This window comes from Eptatretus burgeri, chromosome 1, assembly GCF_056783735.1.
Source record: "Eptatretus burgeri isolate ZD-2024b chromosome 1, Ebu_testis_v1, whole genome shotgun sequence".
In the NCBI taxonomy this organism is placed as follows: Eukaryota; Metazoa; Chordata; class Myxini; order Myxiniformes; family Myxinidae; genus Eptatretus; species Eptatretus burgeri.
Window position 1 is genome coordinate 11,266,166 of NC_140961.1, and position 16,767 is coordinate 11,282,932.

The 16,767-nt window shown below is 38.1% G+C and overlaps 1 long non-coding RNA gene across 1 annotated transcript; it reads right to left on the reverse strand.

The window, feature by feature from the left end:
- Positions 1-4,828: 4,828 nt before the first annotated feature.
- Positions 4,829-7,343, reverse strand: LOC147033864 (uncharacterized). Its single transcript, XR_015055698.1, has 2 exons — positions 6,656-7,343; positions 4,829-6,559 (listed from the first exon to the last, which is right to left on the reverse strand). It is a non-coding gene; the product is annotated as an uncharacterized LOC147033864 (long non-coding RNA).
- Between the last annotated feature and the right edge of the window lie 9,424 nt (positions 7,344-16,767).

Here is a 16,767-nt window from a genome sequence, read left to right on the forward strand (position 1 = left end):
ACCTAGTTAATGAACAGCTAAAAATCAAGATGAACACCTACTCAATGAAAAGAAAGAACCCAATGAATACCTTTCTTTTCCCTCATATCTATTTACTTTTTCTTGTTAAAAAAGCTTTTTTTTCCTAAATAATTCACGTTTTTATCAAGAAAATATAAGCTAAAAATAAAAAGTGAATTCACCAATTTTTTAATTAAAACCAAAAAATTGGTGAATTCACTTTTTATTTTTAGCTTATATTTTCTTGATAAAAACGTGAATTATTTAGGAAAAAAAGCTTTTTTAACAAGAAAAAGTAAATAGATATGAGGGAAAAGAAAGGTATTCATTGGGTTCTTTCTTTTCATTGAGTAGGTGTTCATCTTGATTTTTAGCTGTTCATTAACTAGGTGTTCATCTTGATTCTTTTCTTTCTTTTTCATTGACTTGATTTTTAGCTGTTCATTGAGTAGGTGTTCATCTTGATTTTTAGCTGTTCATTAACTAGGTGTTCAATTAGGATTCTTTCTTTCTTTTTCATTGAGTAGGTGTTCATCTTGATTCTTTTCTTTCTTTTTCATTGACTTGATTTTTAGCTGTTCATTAACTAGGTGTTCATCTTGATTCTTTTCTTTCTTTTTCATTGACTTGATTTTTAGCTGTTCATTGAGTAGGTGTTCATCTAGATTTTTAGCTGTTCATTGAGTAGGTGTTCAATTGGAATATATTAACAGTTCATTGATTAGGTGTTCATCTTGATTTTTAGCTGTTCATTAACTAGGTGTTCAATTAGGATTCTTTCTTTCTGTTTATTGAGTAGGTGTTCATCTTGATTCTTTTCTTTCTTTTTCATTGACTTGATTTTTAACTGTTCATTGAGTAGGTGTTCATCTTGATTTTTAGCTGTTCATTAACTAGGTGTTCATCTTGATTCTTTTCTTTCTTTTTTATTGATTAGATGAGTAGATGTTCAATTAGGATTCTTTCTTTCTTTTCATTGATTAGATGAGTAGGTGTTCAATTAGAATATATTAACAGTTCATTAACTAGGTGTTCAATTGGGATTCTTTCTTTCTTTTCATTGAGTAGGTGTTCAATTAGAATATTAACAGTTCATTGAGTAGGTGTTCAATTAGAATATTAACAGTTCATTGAGTAGGTGTTCAATTAGAATATATTAACTGTTCATTGAGTAGGTGTTCATCTTGATTCTTTTCTTTCTTTTTCATTGACTTGATTAGTAGGTGTTCATCTTGATTCTTTTCTTTCTGTTCATTGAGTGGGTGTTCAATTGGAATATATTAACAGTTCATTGATTAGGTGTTCAATTAGGATTCTTTCTTTCTTTTCATTGATTAGATAAGTAGGTGTTCATCTTGATTCTTTTCTTTCTTTTTCATTGACTTGGTGTTCATCTTGATTCTTTTCTTTCTTTTTCATTGAGTAGGTGTTCAATTAGAATATATTAACAGTTCATTGATTAAATGAGTAGGTGTTCAATTAGAATATATTAACAGTTCATTGATTAGAATATTTCTTTCTGTACATTAACTAGGTGTTCATCTTGATTCTTTTCTTTCTGTTCATTAACTAGGTGTTCAATTAGAATATATTAACAGTTCATTGATTAGAATATTTCTTTCTGTACATTAACTAGGTGTTCATCTTGATTTTTAGCTGTTCATTAACTAGGTGTTCATCTTGATTTTTAGCTGTTCATTGAGTAGGTGTTCATCTTGATTCTTTTCTTTCTGTACATTAACTTGGTGTTCATCTTGATTCTTTTCTTTCTTTTTCATTGACTTGATGAGTAGGTGTTCAATTAGAATATTAACAGTTCATTGATTAGATAAGTAGGTGTTCAATTAGGATTCTTTCTTTCTTTTCATTGATTAGATGAGTAGGTGTTCAATTAGAATATATTAACAGTTTATTGATTAGGTGTTCATATGGATTCTTTCTTTCTGTACATTAACTTGGTGTTCATCTTGATTCTTTTCTTTCTGTACATTAACTAGGTGTTCATCTTGATTCTTTTCTTTCTGTTCATTAACTAGGTGTTCAATTAGAATATATTAACAGTTCATTGATTAGAATATTTCTTTCTGTACATTAACTAGGTGTTCATCTTGATTTTTAGCTGTTCATTAACTAGGTGTTCATCTTGATTTTTAGCTGTTCATTGAGTAGGTGTTCATCTTGATTCTTTTCTTTCTGTACATTAACTTGGTGTTCATCTTGATTCTTTTCTTTCTTTTTCATTGACTTGATGAGTAGGTGTTCAATTAGAATATTAACAGTTCATTGATTAGATAAGTAGGTGTTCAATTAGGATTCTTTCTTTCTTTTCATCGAATAGATGAGTAGGTGTTCAATTAGAATATATTAACAGTTCATTGATTAGATGAGTAGGTGTTCAATTAGAATATATTAACAGTTCATTGAGTAGGTGTTCAATTAGAATATATTAACAGTTCATTGATTAGATGAGTAGGTGTTCAATTAGAATATATTAACAGTTCATTGATTAGAATATTTCTTTCTGTACATAAACTAGGTGTTCATCTTGATTCTTTTCTTTCTGTTCATTGAGTAGGTGTTCAATTAGAATATATTAACAGTTCATTGAGTAGGTGTTCAATTAGAATATATTAACAGTTCATTGAGTAGGTGTTCAATTAGGATTCTTTCTTTCTTTTTCATTGACTTGGTGTTCAATTAGGATTCTTTCTTTCTTTTCATTGATTAGATGAGTAGATGTTCAATTAGAATATATTAACAGTTCATTGAGTAGGTGTTCAATTAGAATATATTAACAGTTCATTGATTAGATAAGTAGATGTTCAATTGTGATTCTTTCTTTCTGTTCATTGAGTAGGTGTTCAATTAGAATATATTAACAGTTCATTGATTAGAATATATCTTTTTCATTGAGTAGATAAGTAGGTGTTCAATTAGAATATATTAACAGTTCATTGATTAGAATATTTCTTTCTGTACATTAACTAGGTGTTCATCTTGATTCTTTTCTTTCTGTTCATTGAGTAGGTGTTCAATTAGAATATATTAACAGTTCATTGAGTAGGTGTTCAATTAGAATATATTAACAGTTCATTGATTAGATGAGTAGGTGTTCAATTAGAATATTAACAGTTCATTGAGTAGGTGTTCAATTAGGATTCTTTCTTTCTTTTTCATTGACTTGGTGTTCAATTAGGATTCTTTCTTTCTTTTCATTGATTAGATGAGTAGATGTTCAATTAGGATTCTTTCTTTCTTTTCATTGAGTAGGTGTTCAATTAGAATATTAACAGTTCATTAACTAGGTGTTCATATGGATTCTTTCTTTCTTTTTCATTGAGTAGGTGTTCATATGGATTCTTTCTTTCTGTTCATTAACTAGGTGTTCATCTTGATTCTTTTCTTTCTTTTTCATTGACTTGATTATTAGGTGTTCATCTTGATTCTTTTCTTTCTTTTTTCATTGACTTGATTTTTAGCTGTTCATTAACTAGGTGTTCATCTTGATTCTTTTCTTTCTGTACATTAACTAGGTGTTCATATGGATTCTTTCTTTCTGTTCATTAACTAGGTGTTCATCTTGATTTTTAGCTGTTCATTAACTAGGTGTTCATCTTGATTCTTTTCTTTCTTTTTCATTGACTTGATTAGTAGGTGTTCATCTTGATTCTTTTTTTTTCTTTTCATTGACTTGATTAGTAGGTGTTCATCTTGATTCTTTTTTCTTTTCATTGACTTGATTAGTAGGTGTTCATCTTGATTCTTTTCTTTCTGTTCATTGAGTAGGTGTTCAATTGGAATATATTAACAGTTTATTGATTAGGTGTTCAATTAGGATTCTTTCTTTCTTTTCATTGACTTGGTGTTCATATGGATTCTTTCTTTCTGTACATTAACTAGGTGTTCATATGGATTCTTTCTTTCTGTTCATTAACTAGGTGTTCATCTTGATTCTTTTCTTTCTTTTTCATTGACTTGATTTTTAGCTGTTCATTGAGTAGGTGTTCATATGGATTCTTTCTTTCTGTACATTAACTAGGTGTTCAATTGGAATATATTAACAGTTTATTGATTAGGTGTTCAATTAGAATATATTAACAGTTTATTGAGTAGATGTTCAATTGTGATTCTTTCTTTCTTTTCATTGATTAGATGAGTAGATGTTCAATTAGGATTCTTTCTTTCTGTACATTGATTAGAATATTTCTTTTTCATTGAGTAGGTGTTCATATGGATTCTTTCTGTACATTAACTAGGTGTTTAATTAGAATATATTAACAGTTCATTAACTAGGTGTTCAATTGGAATATTAACAGTTTATTGATTAGATTATTTCTTTTTCATTGGGTAGGTGTTCATATGGATTCTTTCTTTCTGTTCATTAACTAGGTGTTCATCTTGATTCTTTTCTTTCTTTTTCATTGACTTGATGGGTAGGTGTTCAATTAGAATATTAACAGTTCATTGAGTAGGTGTTCAATTAGGATTCTTTCTTTCTTTTCATTGATTAGAATATTAACAGTTCATTGAGTAGGTGTTCAATTAGAATATTAACAGTTCATTGAGTAGGTGTTCAATTAGAATATTAACAGTTCATTGAGTAGGTGTTCAATTAGAATATTAACAGTTCATTGAGTGGATGTTCAATTGTGATTCTTTCTTTCTTTTCATTGACTTGATTTTTAGCTGTTCATTGACTAGGTGTTCAATTAGAATATTTCTTTTTGAAAAGGGTTTTACTGAACGATGGACGAAAGAACTTTTTAAAATTGTTGATGTAATAGATACAGTTCCTTGGACTTATAAAATATATGATTTGGAAGGGGAAGAGATTTTAGGTTCATTTTATTCACAGGAATTACAAAAGACAAAACTAAGCAGATAATACACCTTTGTGGACACTAGAGGGACAAGTCCGAGGTGTATAACAGTATATAATGTGTGTCAAGGGGGACGTTCTTAGATCTGTGAACCCCAAACACAGAATCCTCAACTGAATAGTCAAGGCTTAACTTTTGTTTGTGTGTGTGTGTGCAATGGGAGCAATAGGTTGGCGCTTCACTCCCTCCTACTATACACCGTTGTGGACACTCGAGGGCCAAGTCCGAGGTGTATAACAGTATATAATGTGTGTCAAGGGGGACGTTCTTAGATCTGTGAACCCCAAACACAGAATCCTCAACTGAATAGTCAAGGCTTAACTTTTGTTTGTTGATGTGTATGTGTGTGTGTCCCAACCCTCACATTCAAAATCTCAACCCCAACCCTCACATTCAAAATCTCAACCCCAACTCAATCCTCGCCCAACACAGTCTTTTTCAAAATGAGATTTCCACCTATATATATATATATTTTACGTTTTTTTTTTTTTTTTCTCTTCTTCCAATTCTGTCTTTTAAGGCTTTCAGGTTTGATGACGTAGAAAGGGGGAGTAAGCCTGCACTTTCTTCCCAGAACTTTCTTGATCTTGCTCCCATCAAGCACCATCCAACAAAGAACTACATCGATAGGTTTAGATCCCAAAGAGTGATAGCAACTCCAAAAGTCTCCAAAATATAAATAAATAAAATAATAATAATAATAAATAAATAAATAAATAAATAAATAAAAGCCCCCAAAAAAGTTTCAAGTGTCCAACATAAACCCAACTTTCCAAGTCTTCAAGGTATAACCACATTCCCGTTGAGTTTCCAAGATATGTATCACATTGTGAGTTATCAATCCAGAACCCACATTTCAAGTATTCAAAGTAAAACCAACTTACAAAGTCTCTTAAGGATAACTCATTTACTGATTTTTTCAAAATTTGTGAGTCTCCAAGGTAGGCCCCATATTTAGAACCATCTTGGCAGAACCCTTTTCCTGAGTCTCCAAGGTAGTTATTTAAACCATCAAGGCAGAACTCATTTACTGATTTTTTCAAAATTTGTGAGTCTCCAAGGTAGGCCCTATATTTAGAACCATCTTGGCAGAACCCTTTTCCTGAGTCTCCAAGGTAGTTATTTAAACCATCAAGGCAGAACTCATTTACTGATTTTTTCAAAATTTGTGAGTCTCCAAGGTAGGCCCCATATTTAGAACCATCTTGGCAGAACCCTTTTCCTGAGTCTCCAAGGTAGTTATTTAAACCATCAAGGCAGAACTCATTTACTGATTTTTTCAAAATTTGTGAGTCTCCAAGGTAGGCCCCATATTTAGAACCATCTTGGCAGAACCCTTTTCCTGAGTCTCCAAGGTAGTTATTTAAACCATCAAGGCAGAACTCATTTACTGATTTTTTCAAAATTTGTGAGTCTCCAAGGTAAAACTTGTATTCTGGCTCATCAAGGTATAACTTATTCAGTGGGTATTGTCTTGATAACTCACAATGAGTACTATTGCTGTAAAACTCTTTTTCAGGATTTTGTTGGTCTCCAAGGTATAACTCTTTGGTTGGGTCATCAAGGACGAACTCGTTCTGTGGGTCTTGGTCGCTCATAAGGTCTTCAACCAAGCCAACAATTTCGCCCCAAGTTGTAGCAAAAGCAGTATTTTCATTTCGTATTTCAGACACAATTTCCTGTGAGAGAAAATAATAATGTATTAATTAAGTTATTTAATTATTAAATGAGTATGCTTCAATCAAAGTTTGAAAATAGGAAAATAAAAATCTTACCTCAATAGATAAGAGGTTTGAATCCAGTTCATCAACTTGAAGGTTTAGTTCCATAGAAGACAGAGAGTTCCAAGGAACACCAAAGTCATCCCACTCAAGGTCTTCAACCAAGCCAACAATTTCCCCAAAGTTGTAGCAAAAGCAGTATTTTCATTTCGTATTTCAGACACAATTTCCTGTGAGAGAAAATAATAATGTATTAATTAAGTTATTTAATTATTAAATGAGTATGCTTCAATCAAAGTTTGAAAATAGGAAAATAAAAAATCTTACCTCAATAGATAAGAGGTTTGAATCCAGTTCATCAACTTGAAGGTTTAGTTCCATAGAAGACAGACAGTTCGAGACAAGCACACAGAACACCATTGCCAGCAAGAACAAATGTTTAAAATGGAGCCTGGGTTTGAAGCTTTTATAGAGAAAGACTGGTGGGTGTGGTTTCCTTTGGAAATTCCCTGGGCAAGCCTAGGCAAGCCTTCATTGGGAAATTTTTCAAAACCATAACATCCTGTAATTTTCTAGTGATTTCTTTGTGAGTCAGAGATGAACTGGAAATGATGTAAGAGTGGGCGGGGCTTAGCAAAAGTAGGCGGAGCTTAGGAAAAGTGGGCGTGGCTTAGAAAAAATACCTTATGAAAAGTGGGCGGAGCTTAGCAAAAGTGGGCGGGGCTTAGGAAAAGTGGGCGGGGCTTAGAAAAACCTCATGAAAAGTGGGCGGAGCTTAGCAAAAGTGGGCGGGGCTTAGGAAAAGTGGGCGTGGCTTAGAAAAAATACCTTATGAAAAGTGGGCGGAGCTTAGCAAAAGTGGGCGGGGCTTAGCAAAAGTGGGCGGGGCTTAAAGAAAAGTGGGCGGGGCTTATTGAATACCTTGTGGGGAGTGGGCGGGGCTTAACAAAAGTGGGCGGGGCTTAAAGAAAAGTGGGCGGGGCTTAACAAAAAATAACCTGTGGCTCAGGAGGTGGTCAAACAAGAGCATTAAGAGAAGTTTATCATTTCGTAATGGCACAAATGGGGTATCTTAAAAAATATAAAGATTCAAATGTTTTGTTTGTCAATATTTTAGATGGGGATTATTGTGCAAAGAAAATTAAACTATTGAAGGAATTTGAGAATGAACAAATCTTTATAGGTTCAATGAGTGAGTTGTTCAACCCCCAGGTGTTCAATTCAATGAGGTTCAACCTCCAGGTTAAAAGGGGAGACAAATAAATATACCTTGGGATAAAAAGGGGATTTATTTTTAGGGAAAAAAAATATAAATCGCTGAAAATCCCCCATTCATTTACATGGGGAAAAGTGAGCCAGAATCAGTATTCTTACCCTACTGTGGTTTATGAGTCCGGCGGCGCCACCCGTCGACTTTGAGATGATCGGCCAGTTCGAGTATCTGTCCACCGTCACAAGGTAGTGTGCACCCCTGTGTACAAAGAAGTCCGAGCACACTGCCTGAAAGGGGTAAACGACCGGGATAGGTGGAGTTGGTGGCGCTCCAGGCTGTGATGGTGCCATCCGGTGGCAGTGTTCGCAGTTTTTCCGAGTGGCGCTGATGTCGGCCGACATGCCTGGCCAGAATACAGAGGATTCTGCGTGGGCGGTCATCATTGATACGCCCTGGTGGGCAGCGTGTAGGGCGCTCAACACATCGCCACGGAGTGAGGGTGGTATGACTACTCGGTCCTTGTATAGGATCACTCCATCTGTCGATGTAATGTTCTCGCGGTACTGGTGATAGTCGTGAATTGTCTCTGGCATCTCGATATTTGAGTTGGGGATGCCGTTCATTGTCATTCCCTCCAATATGTGCATATCGCCATCGCTGCTGGTGGCTTCCCTGACGTGATCCCATGTTACTGATCGCAATGATTCGAGGCCCGCGGCGCACCATGCCAGGTTGTCCTCCTCGACGTCGTCGTCATACTCCGGCTCAGTTTGGCGTAGGAGAGACAGGACGTCTGTGTGCATGCTTGGTTGGAGGTGGGTCGCTATGGTGGCATTGTCATCTGGAAGGTTCATGAGTGGAGGTCGCGTGGTGCCGACCGGCCTGCGCGACATGGCATCTGCCGCCTTGTTCTTCATGCCCGGGATATGTATGATGCGGAAGCGATAACGCAGGGTCTTCTCCTTGAGGTTCCTGAGGCGGGGGTTTGGTATGTCGTCAAGTGCTCTGTCCGAAAGGAGTTTCAGCAGTGGTTTGTGGTCTACCGCAACGATCAGGTTCTCGCAGCCCAGTACGAAGTAGCGCGCCTTGTCCAAGGCGTCCGCGACTGCGAGAGCCTCGCCCTCTATGGGCGCGTATCTGGATTCTGCCGCGTGTGTAAATCTGCTGCTGACCAGGGTTATTTTCCATCCATCAGTGCAGCAGAATGGTCTAACTGGCACGCATCGGCAGTGCTTTTGAAGCAACCAGAATCTGATTCCCTCCTTCGACCAGTCCGTGGCGATGCATATTGGCTTAGTTTTGTCAAATATGCGGACACCGTGTTCGATTTCTTGTACGATCACGTCTTTCGACTCGCGGAATATGTCCTCTAACTCCATGGACCACTGGAAGCGTTCTCCACTTTTCAGGAGCTTCCGGAATGGCTGCATTCGTTCGGCCATACTAAAGGCGTATGCCACCTGGTTGACAAGCCCGAACCACGATCTGACGTCGGTGATGTTACGCGGTTGTGGGAAATCGTGGATTGCTTCCAGGTAGCGGCTGCACGGTCGCACGTCGGTCATGGTGATGGTGAAGCCCGCGAAGTCCACCGTGGGTGCGCTGAAGACAAACTTCTCCGGGTTGAGGATGATTCCATTCCGGCCGCATATATCCAGCCATTGGACCGCCTGGAAGTAGCTCCCCTCAATCGTGTCTGACCATAGTAGCGTGTCATCTACGCACTTGGTTTTGTTACCAATGTCCGCGACGATCTCATCGTATCGTCGTGAGTAACCGTCCCCCGATGCCATATACCCTTGTGGGGCAGATAGGTACCGGTAGCGCCCCCATGGAGTGATGAAGGTCGTCTTGTGGCGGTCGTCCTCGTGTAGGCGGACGCTATGGTAACCGTTCCATGCGTTGAATACTGTCTTGCGCTTCCGGTTAGGTACGCGTCTCGCCTGGTGGAACGGGGATTGGGTGTGGTGGGTCTCGCGGAACGCATGCTTGTTCAAGGCCTGAAAGTTGACAGTGCGTTGCGGCTTGCCATTCTTTTTCGCGCAAATTACCATGCGGTGACACCATGTCACCAGCGTGCCGACGGGTACTTCCTCCAACACGCCGAGCCGAACGTCCTGGTCGAGGCCTGCTTTTACCTCATCTTGCCAATGTATGGCCACAGAGATGGGAGTGTGATGGGCAACCGGTGTCGCGTTCTCACTGAGCATAAGACGTAGTGGCGGGCCGGTCATTCTCGGTAGTGGCTGGTGTGGGCACGTGTTGAATGTGCTCTGAGCATACATCCTGAGTAAATGTGACTGTAGTGCCTCTCTGTTGGCCTCGGTCGCTGGCATGGGGAGTGCGGTCAGCTTGGTCGGCGGCTCCGCGCGTCGCGGGCAGTCGCACAATTCCGAGGTCGTCAGATTCACCTCTACGAGTGTCGGGAATCTGTCCGAGATCATTCCCAGGTCCCTGCAGGCCGCGCGGGAGAGGAATATGCGGTCTGAAGAGTCCGTCACATACGCGATTTGGCGCATCTCCAATCTCCGAGCGTCGTCACTGTTACCGGCGAATCTGACTACCACGGCTCCGAGGATACGAATTCCTTTGTTGTTTGCGGCCTTCATGGTCATGGATACAGGTATGAGGTCCTCGGTACTCAGGCCCATTTGTTGGACGACTTTAATGCCGATCAGGCAGCTCTGGCACCCCGTGTCTGCCATAGCGGGTAGGGTTAACGCGTGGGTGTGTTTCAAGAGGTTAAATCCCAGCGCTTTGTAATCCTCGCGCTTGTTGGTGAGAGTGAGGTTGACGTATGGCTGCGGGTCGGATATGCGTTTCATCCACTTATCGCACATATCATCGTACAGGTGGTGAGCGATGAGAAGCACGCGCATTTCGTCCTCTGTGCTGGCCATGGTGACCGTGCATAGCTCGACGAAGGCTGCCGTCTGCTCGTCGTACATCCCGTCGGTCTACTTAGATGGGGGTCTTGCCGATCGGCCGCCCAGGCACGCCTTGTCGAGGTGATTCTGGCGGTCACACTTCCAGCACTTTTTACCGTATCCGGGGCACTCGGCGCGTCTGGCGCGCCATTGAGGCGTTTTGCCGTGGCCCACCTCGCCGCAGTAGATGCATACTCCTTCGGGCTTGGCCTTCCGTTTTTCCAGCCTGGCTCCTACTCTGGCGCGGACGTCCTGTTGCTTTCCCCGCCGATACGAACTACTGATCGCGTCCGTGCTCCGAGTGTCAAGCAGGCGCGATGCCGAGCGTTTTCCAGACTCTTTGGCCTCGATATACTCTATCATGTCCTTTAATGGCATGCCCTGGTTCTTCTCACCGAGTAGGTCAAGTTGTATTGCTTGGTCCGCGATGCCACGGGCAACCACGTTGCGCAATATCTCTTCCGTGAAGTCATTGACCTGATCGCACCCCGCCTTGGTGCACTTCATTTCATACTTGCACGTGTCCGCCTGCCCCTTGATGCGGGCATGGAACGACTGGACAGGCTCCTCGTGTCCCTGCCGCATGTTAGACAGGGCCACTCGAGCTACCATCGTGTTCTCCGTCCAGACGGCGAGCGCCTTCATGGCGGCGAGGACGTCTTCTTCATCGCTGCCCACGAGGCTCCTACCCGCCGCGCGAGTGAGGTCCTTTCTCAGCTCCTCCTCACAGCACTCCAGGAGCTGCGCGACTATGTCGGGTCCGACAAGCTTAGTACCTGTTTTGTATTCGCCCCAGCGGGTTATGAAGTACGACCAGGCCTCGCCCGTTCTGGCCAGTGCTATGGAGGGACGCTTGAGTTTCTCCATCTTGGCATTCGAGCTTGCCGCCCTGGGGGCGGCGACGTGCACAGTGGCGTGTATACTCAACATGGCCGCCACCACTGCCGCCTCTGCGTGTGTAGCCATATAGTCACAACCCTTGATCGGGCACTCTGCTTCCACCGGCGCCATAGGAACAGTTATTCTGGAGTAAACGTTCTATTTTCGGTGATGCACACGTGTGTACAGTGTCCTGGGGGCGAAGATTGGGTACAGTACCCGAGAAATCCAAACTCACTGTCGACGTTCTCGTGGTCCGTTTTCACCCAGTCGTGTCCTCCTCAGCACCGACGATCTTTACTCGACTGCATCAAGTTGTTTGATTATAAATAAGAACAGAGTTCAATTTGTTCGACCACTTTATTAGCGTGGAACGACAATAATCAAACAAGTATTGAACAGGTTGAAACGCCCACAACATCCCTGGCTCCGGCTCAGGCTGCGCATGCGCACTGGCACAGGGGACCGTCGATATGTAGAAGTACCGTAAAGTACAATGTTCTCTACATATCCCTTCCTTTTTTCTTTTGCAAAGCTTATTTCCCAAAACCTCTTCACTCCTAAATGCTTAGTTCATCCAGCCTCCATGTCATCAACCAAAAACATTTTCACCACTACCCACCAATGAAGTCTGTCGCAGGTTATCCAGTCTGGGAACCCTGAGGCATCCAATTTGCAGGGGTTGTGTGCACACGACAATAATTTCCCCTTCACACCCATTCATGGTGTGAAACCCCTCCATTTCAGGAGATTTTCTGCATCAATTATTACTGGGGGCATTTCCTCGAGATGTTGCTTCTTCTACTCCAGGTTTTGGATCCATTCTGCCTCCTTATTATGTTATTTTTGATCTTCATAAATTCCTTTCCAGAATTGTTCCAGTTCATCTTTTACAGGAGGCGATGACACATTCTGTTTCCATTTCCTTAGTTCACGGTAGAATCTTTTTGGGTTGATTTTAAAAATCTGGCCTCTTCCCCCCCCCCCCCCCGGTTGTTGACCTCATCATAGTTTTTTTTAATTTCATTATCATTCCTATTTTGAGTTTATTTTTAGCAATAATTACCTCCAGATCTTTGTCTTCAATTATATATACTCGTCCGTGCCCGTAAAAAAAATAAAATAAAATACAATAAAAAAAAAAATAATAATAATTAAATAAATAAACCACATAGGCCGCTTCTTCGCTCTCACGTTCCCGTACGTGCGTGACCCGGAAGGTCGATATTATTCGCAGTTCCGATTATTCGCAATTTATTTTTAATACCCAATTGTTCAATTAGCGCCAATGTATTTTACCTTTTCACAATGTCGTGGCAAGGAAAAACAAAAAGAGAAGAGAAGAGAGAGAAAAAAATTTACTTCCTGGTTAGGAGCATACCAGCACTCTGATGTTCCCGAAATTTATACACCGTCTAATATGAAAACGATCATAACTTGGGCCATTGTGTTTATCTATAAATGCGCATAAGAAATCGAGAAATTATAAGAATACACGAAGTCATCACTCTCTGGAAGCCCGTACGTTGTAACCCGTAATGGGGAACGTGGCTGAGCTTCCCTTCCCCCATCGGCCAAGCCCACGCAACAACGTGTCTTCCCATTGGTTTGCTAAATAAATGGCCATAACTTGGGAAGCACTTGTCCGATTAATATCAAACCTTGAAAAGGCACATCCTCAGGTCCCCAGTAATATACCTGGCAAGTTTCAATTAGATCGGACCAGTGGTTGTCGAGTAACAGCAGTCACACACACACACACACACACACACACACACACACACACACACACACACACACACACACACACACACACACAGAAACACACACAGAGATTGCTGGAATATATATATATATATATATATATATATATATATATATATATATATATATATATATATATATATATATACATATACATATATATACATATATACATATATATATATATATATATATATATATATATATATATATATATATATATATATATATATATATACATATATATATACATACATATATACATACATATATACATATATATATATATATATACATATACATATATATATATATATATATATACATATATATATATATACATACATATATATATATATATATATATATATATATATATATATATATATATATATATATATATATATATATATATATATATATATATATATATATTTATATATATACATCAAATCAATAACAGTTAAAGCATACTTGTACCCCTCATCATTATTGAGTTCAATCAAATCAGCAGACCAGATATAATCTACTTCCTTGGAATAAACTTTCCTTCTCTGAAACTTTGTGAATTTTGGTTTATGTAATTCATCAGCTAATTGCTCTTCAGTCTTAATGACATCATTAGAACCTATAAGTTTTTTGAATTTCCAAGTCCAAGTTTCAATTTAGCACTGATCATCTTCTTCACAATGAACCGATCAACTTTTTCTCTCAAGGTTGGATTTTGTATCAGAGACAAATTATACAACATTTCTCTATTGGCTTCATGCTTTTCTTCCAACGTTGTGGTATTCCCATAATCAATATCGTGTCTTATGCACACTTCATCAACTCTATTGATGGGTTTACTCCATGATTTAGGATTGTCTGCCTCATCTAATCTTTTATCCAAGTTTGTGCCTGGACCACAGAAAGAATACCCTGGAAGATGTAATTCCCCTGGTATTCCAGAAGTTGTAAATTTACTTCCTGATAAAAACTTTTGTATATCTCCTCCTCGTTTGTGTTTGAAGATAAATTGATTTTTTTTTGAACCACACACCGAACATATACCTTTTTGTATAACCCTGTTATTTTTACTTTTAATATATGAAATATTTTTAGTATCAGTTTTCTTTTTACATTTGAGACAATAACTCATTTATTTATGAGAAAAATTCCTGCAGAGTGCCAAAACCTTTTTAGTTTCCAACATGCACATTTGAATCTTAATTTTTAAAACATAAAGAATCCTTAGAAATGCCTTCACTCTCTCCTCCATTTATTTAAGAAAAAAAATGAAAAACTTGAATTAAAATGAATATCTTGTCGATGTCAATATTCTTGTCGAAAGTATTGCAAATAGACTTGTCAATTCTTTGTTTTCCTCCTCGGTGGGTTGAGTTATTTTCTGTAATACCACCAATCTTTTTTTAATCTCACTGGTTTCCATATTTTGATATTTATTTTGTCTCGCTCTTTCCTACCTCTCCTTCTCCCTCTCCTTCTCTCTCTCCTCCCTCTCCTTCTCTCTCTCCTCCTTCTCTTTCTTCTCCCTCTCATCCTTCTCTCTCTTCTCCTTTTCCTCCTTCTCTTTCTTCTCCCTCTCCTCCTTCTCCTTTTCCTCCTCTTCCCTCTCTTCAACTCCTTCCTCATCCCTTATTATCCTTGAATCGCTTACACCCCATAGAATATCATACATATATTCATTAGGATTTCTTGTTATTCCTGTATCCAAAATAATTTTTTTTACAACAGGAAACCAATAAAATTTATTTTGAATTTCGAAAAGAGCCTTACCTTTTCTTAACTTTATAATTTTTTCATTATTTAACATTATAATTAAATCTAAAGTTGTCGGTTTATCAACATCAGCATAATGCCAATCTTTTATTGAAAATACCTCATTCTTATGTTGTAGAACATATTTATTAAAATACCGAATACCCTTTTCTTGAAGGTATGCTTGGACACAGAAATGATAATTTTCTTGAAGCCTTCTTGCTGTCATTTATGTATTAGAAATATATGTTAGAATAATATGATGGCACGAAACACCTCCCCATCTTCCCATAGTTAAATAATTTTGTATTTCCTTACTTATATATAATCCTGTTTTTTCTGTTTTCATGATATAAACAAGGGCAAAACCATTATTATATTTACCCTTATTAAATTCTTTTATTTGTTGTTTACTAATCGTGGCCCCACAAAACTCATTCTCGATACCAAGTGGATAATATTCTTCCTTACGAGACTGATTTAATTGTTCCAGGTCTTCGAGGTTAATTTTAAATGACCAATTATACCCTAAATCATTCATATCATACCCCCATTGTCCTATTCTCATACAAACGATACGCCCTTCTTTATAAAAATTTATTTTAATTTGAACTGTGAATTCTGTATGACCTGGAGATAATATCAACACTTCTGTATCTTTGGAATACACGGCCATTTTATTTAAGGATATATATTGTGATAAATCGCTTAATCTCACCAAGTCATTCGCGTCAGTCGGGCTTGGATAATTTTTTAATTTATAAGCATTTTTCATGTTAATATTTTTGGTTATATTATATTTATGTCGTTCAGCCTGTGCCTTTGTGTAATAATTTGATAAATCAATATCCAGTTCTTGAGATACACCAAAGATAGAACCATCTTTACCAACATAAGTAATTTATATTAGATTAAAAATAATATCATAAAATTTTATATTTTTGTTGAGTTGAAATAACACATATAGACATAATTGACCACAACACTTGGAATTTAATTCTTGGACTTGAAATGTTTGATAAACACCATTCTGTAAGAATTTTATGACGTCAACAAGTGGTGGAAGACCAAAACTATCAAAATAATATTTGTCTTGACTATTAAAAATACAAACCCAATGAGAACCGTTCCCATTATTATCTTCTAAGTTCATAATAATATTCTTTGTATGTTTCGGCACATTTGTTAATTCATCTCTCATACAAATAACCACATTATGAATTTTTAATTTCTTACAATATTTGACAAGTTGTAAATTTGATGTTGTATTCTTTCCAAATTCTTTAAACAACTCATCAATGCTCATTTATTTATTAAAAAGATATAATCCATTACCTCTTTTCGTTAATTTTACACCTGCTTGTGCTATAGAAGAAAGCATATCTCCAACTAACAATCTCGCTTTATCAGGCAGACCAAGTTTTTCAGCAAAATCTACAATTTCACCACTTCCACTAATTTGTTTCTCCAACTCTTTGTTATGTCTTTCCAATTATTTTTGAGCCTGGAGTTGAGCCTTCCTTTCGTTGGCAGTTTTCACCGCTGTTGAAATACCACCCGTCAATGCTCCAACCGCACTTAAACCAGCAAATAAAGGAATTAGAAATGGGAGAAATCCTCCA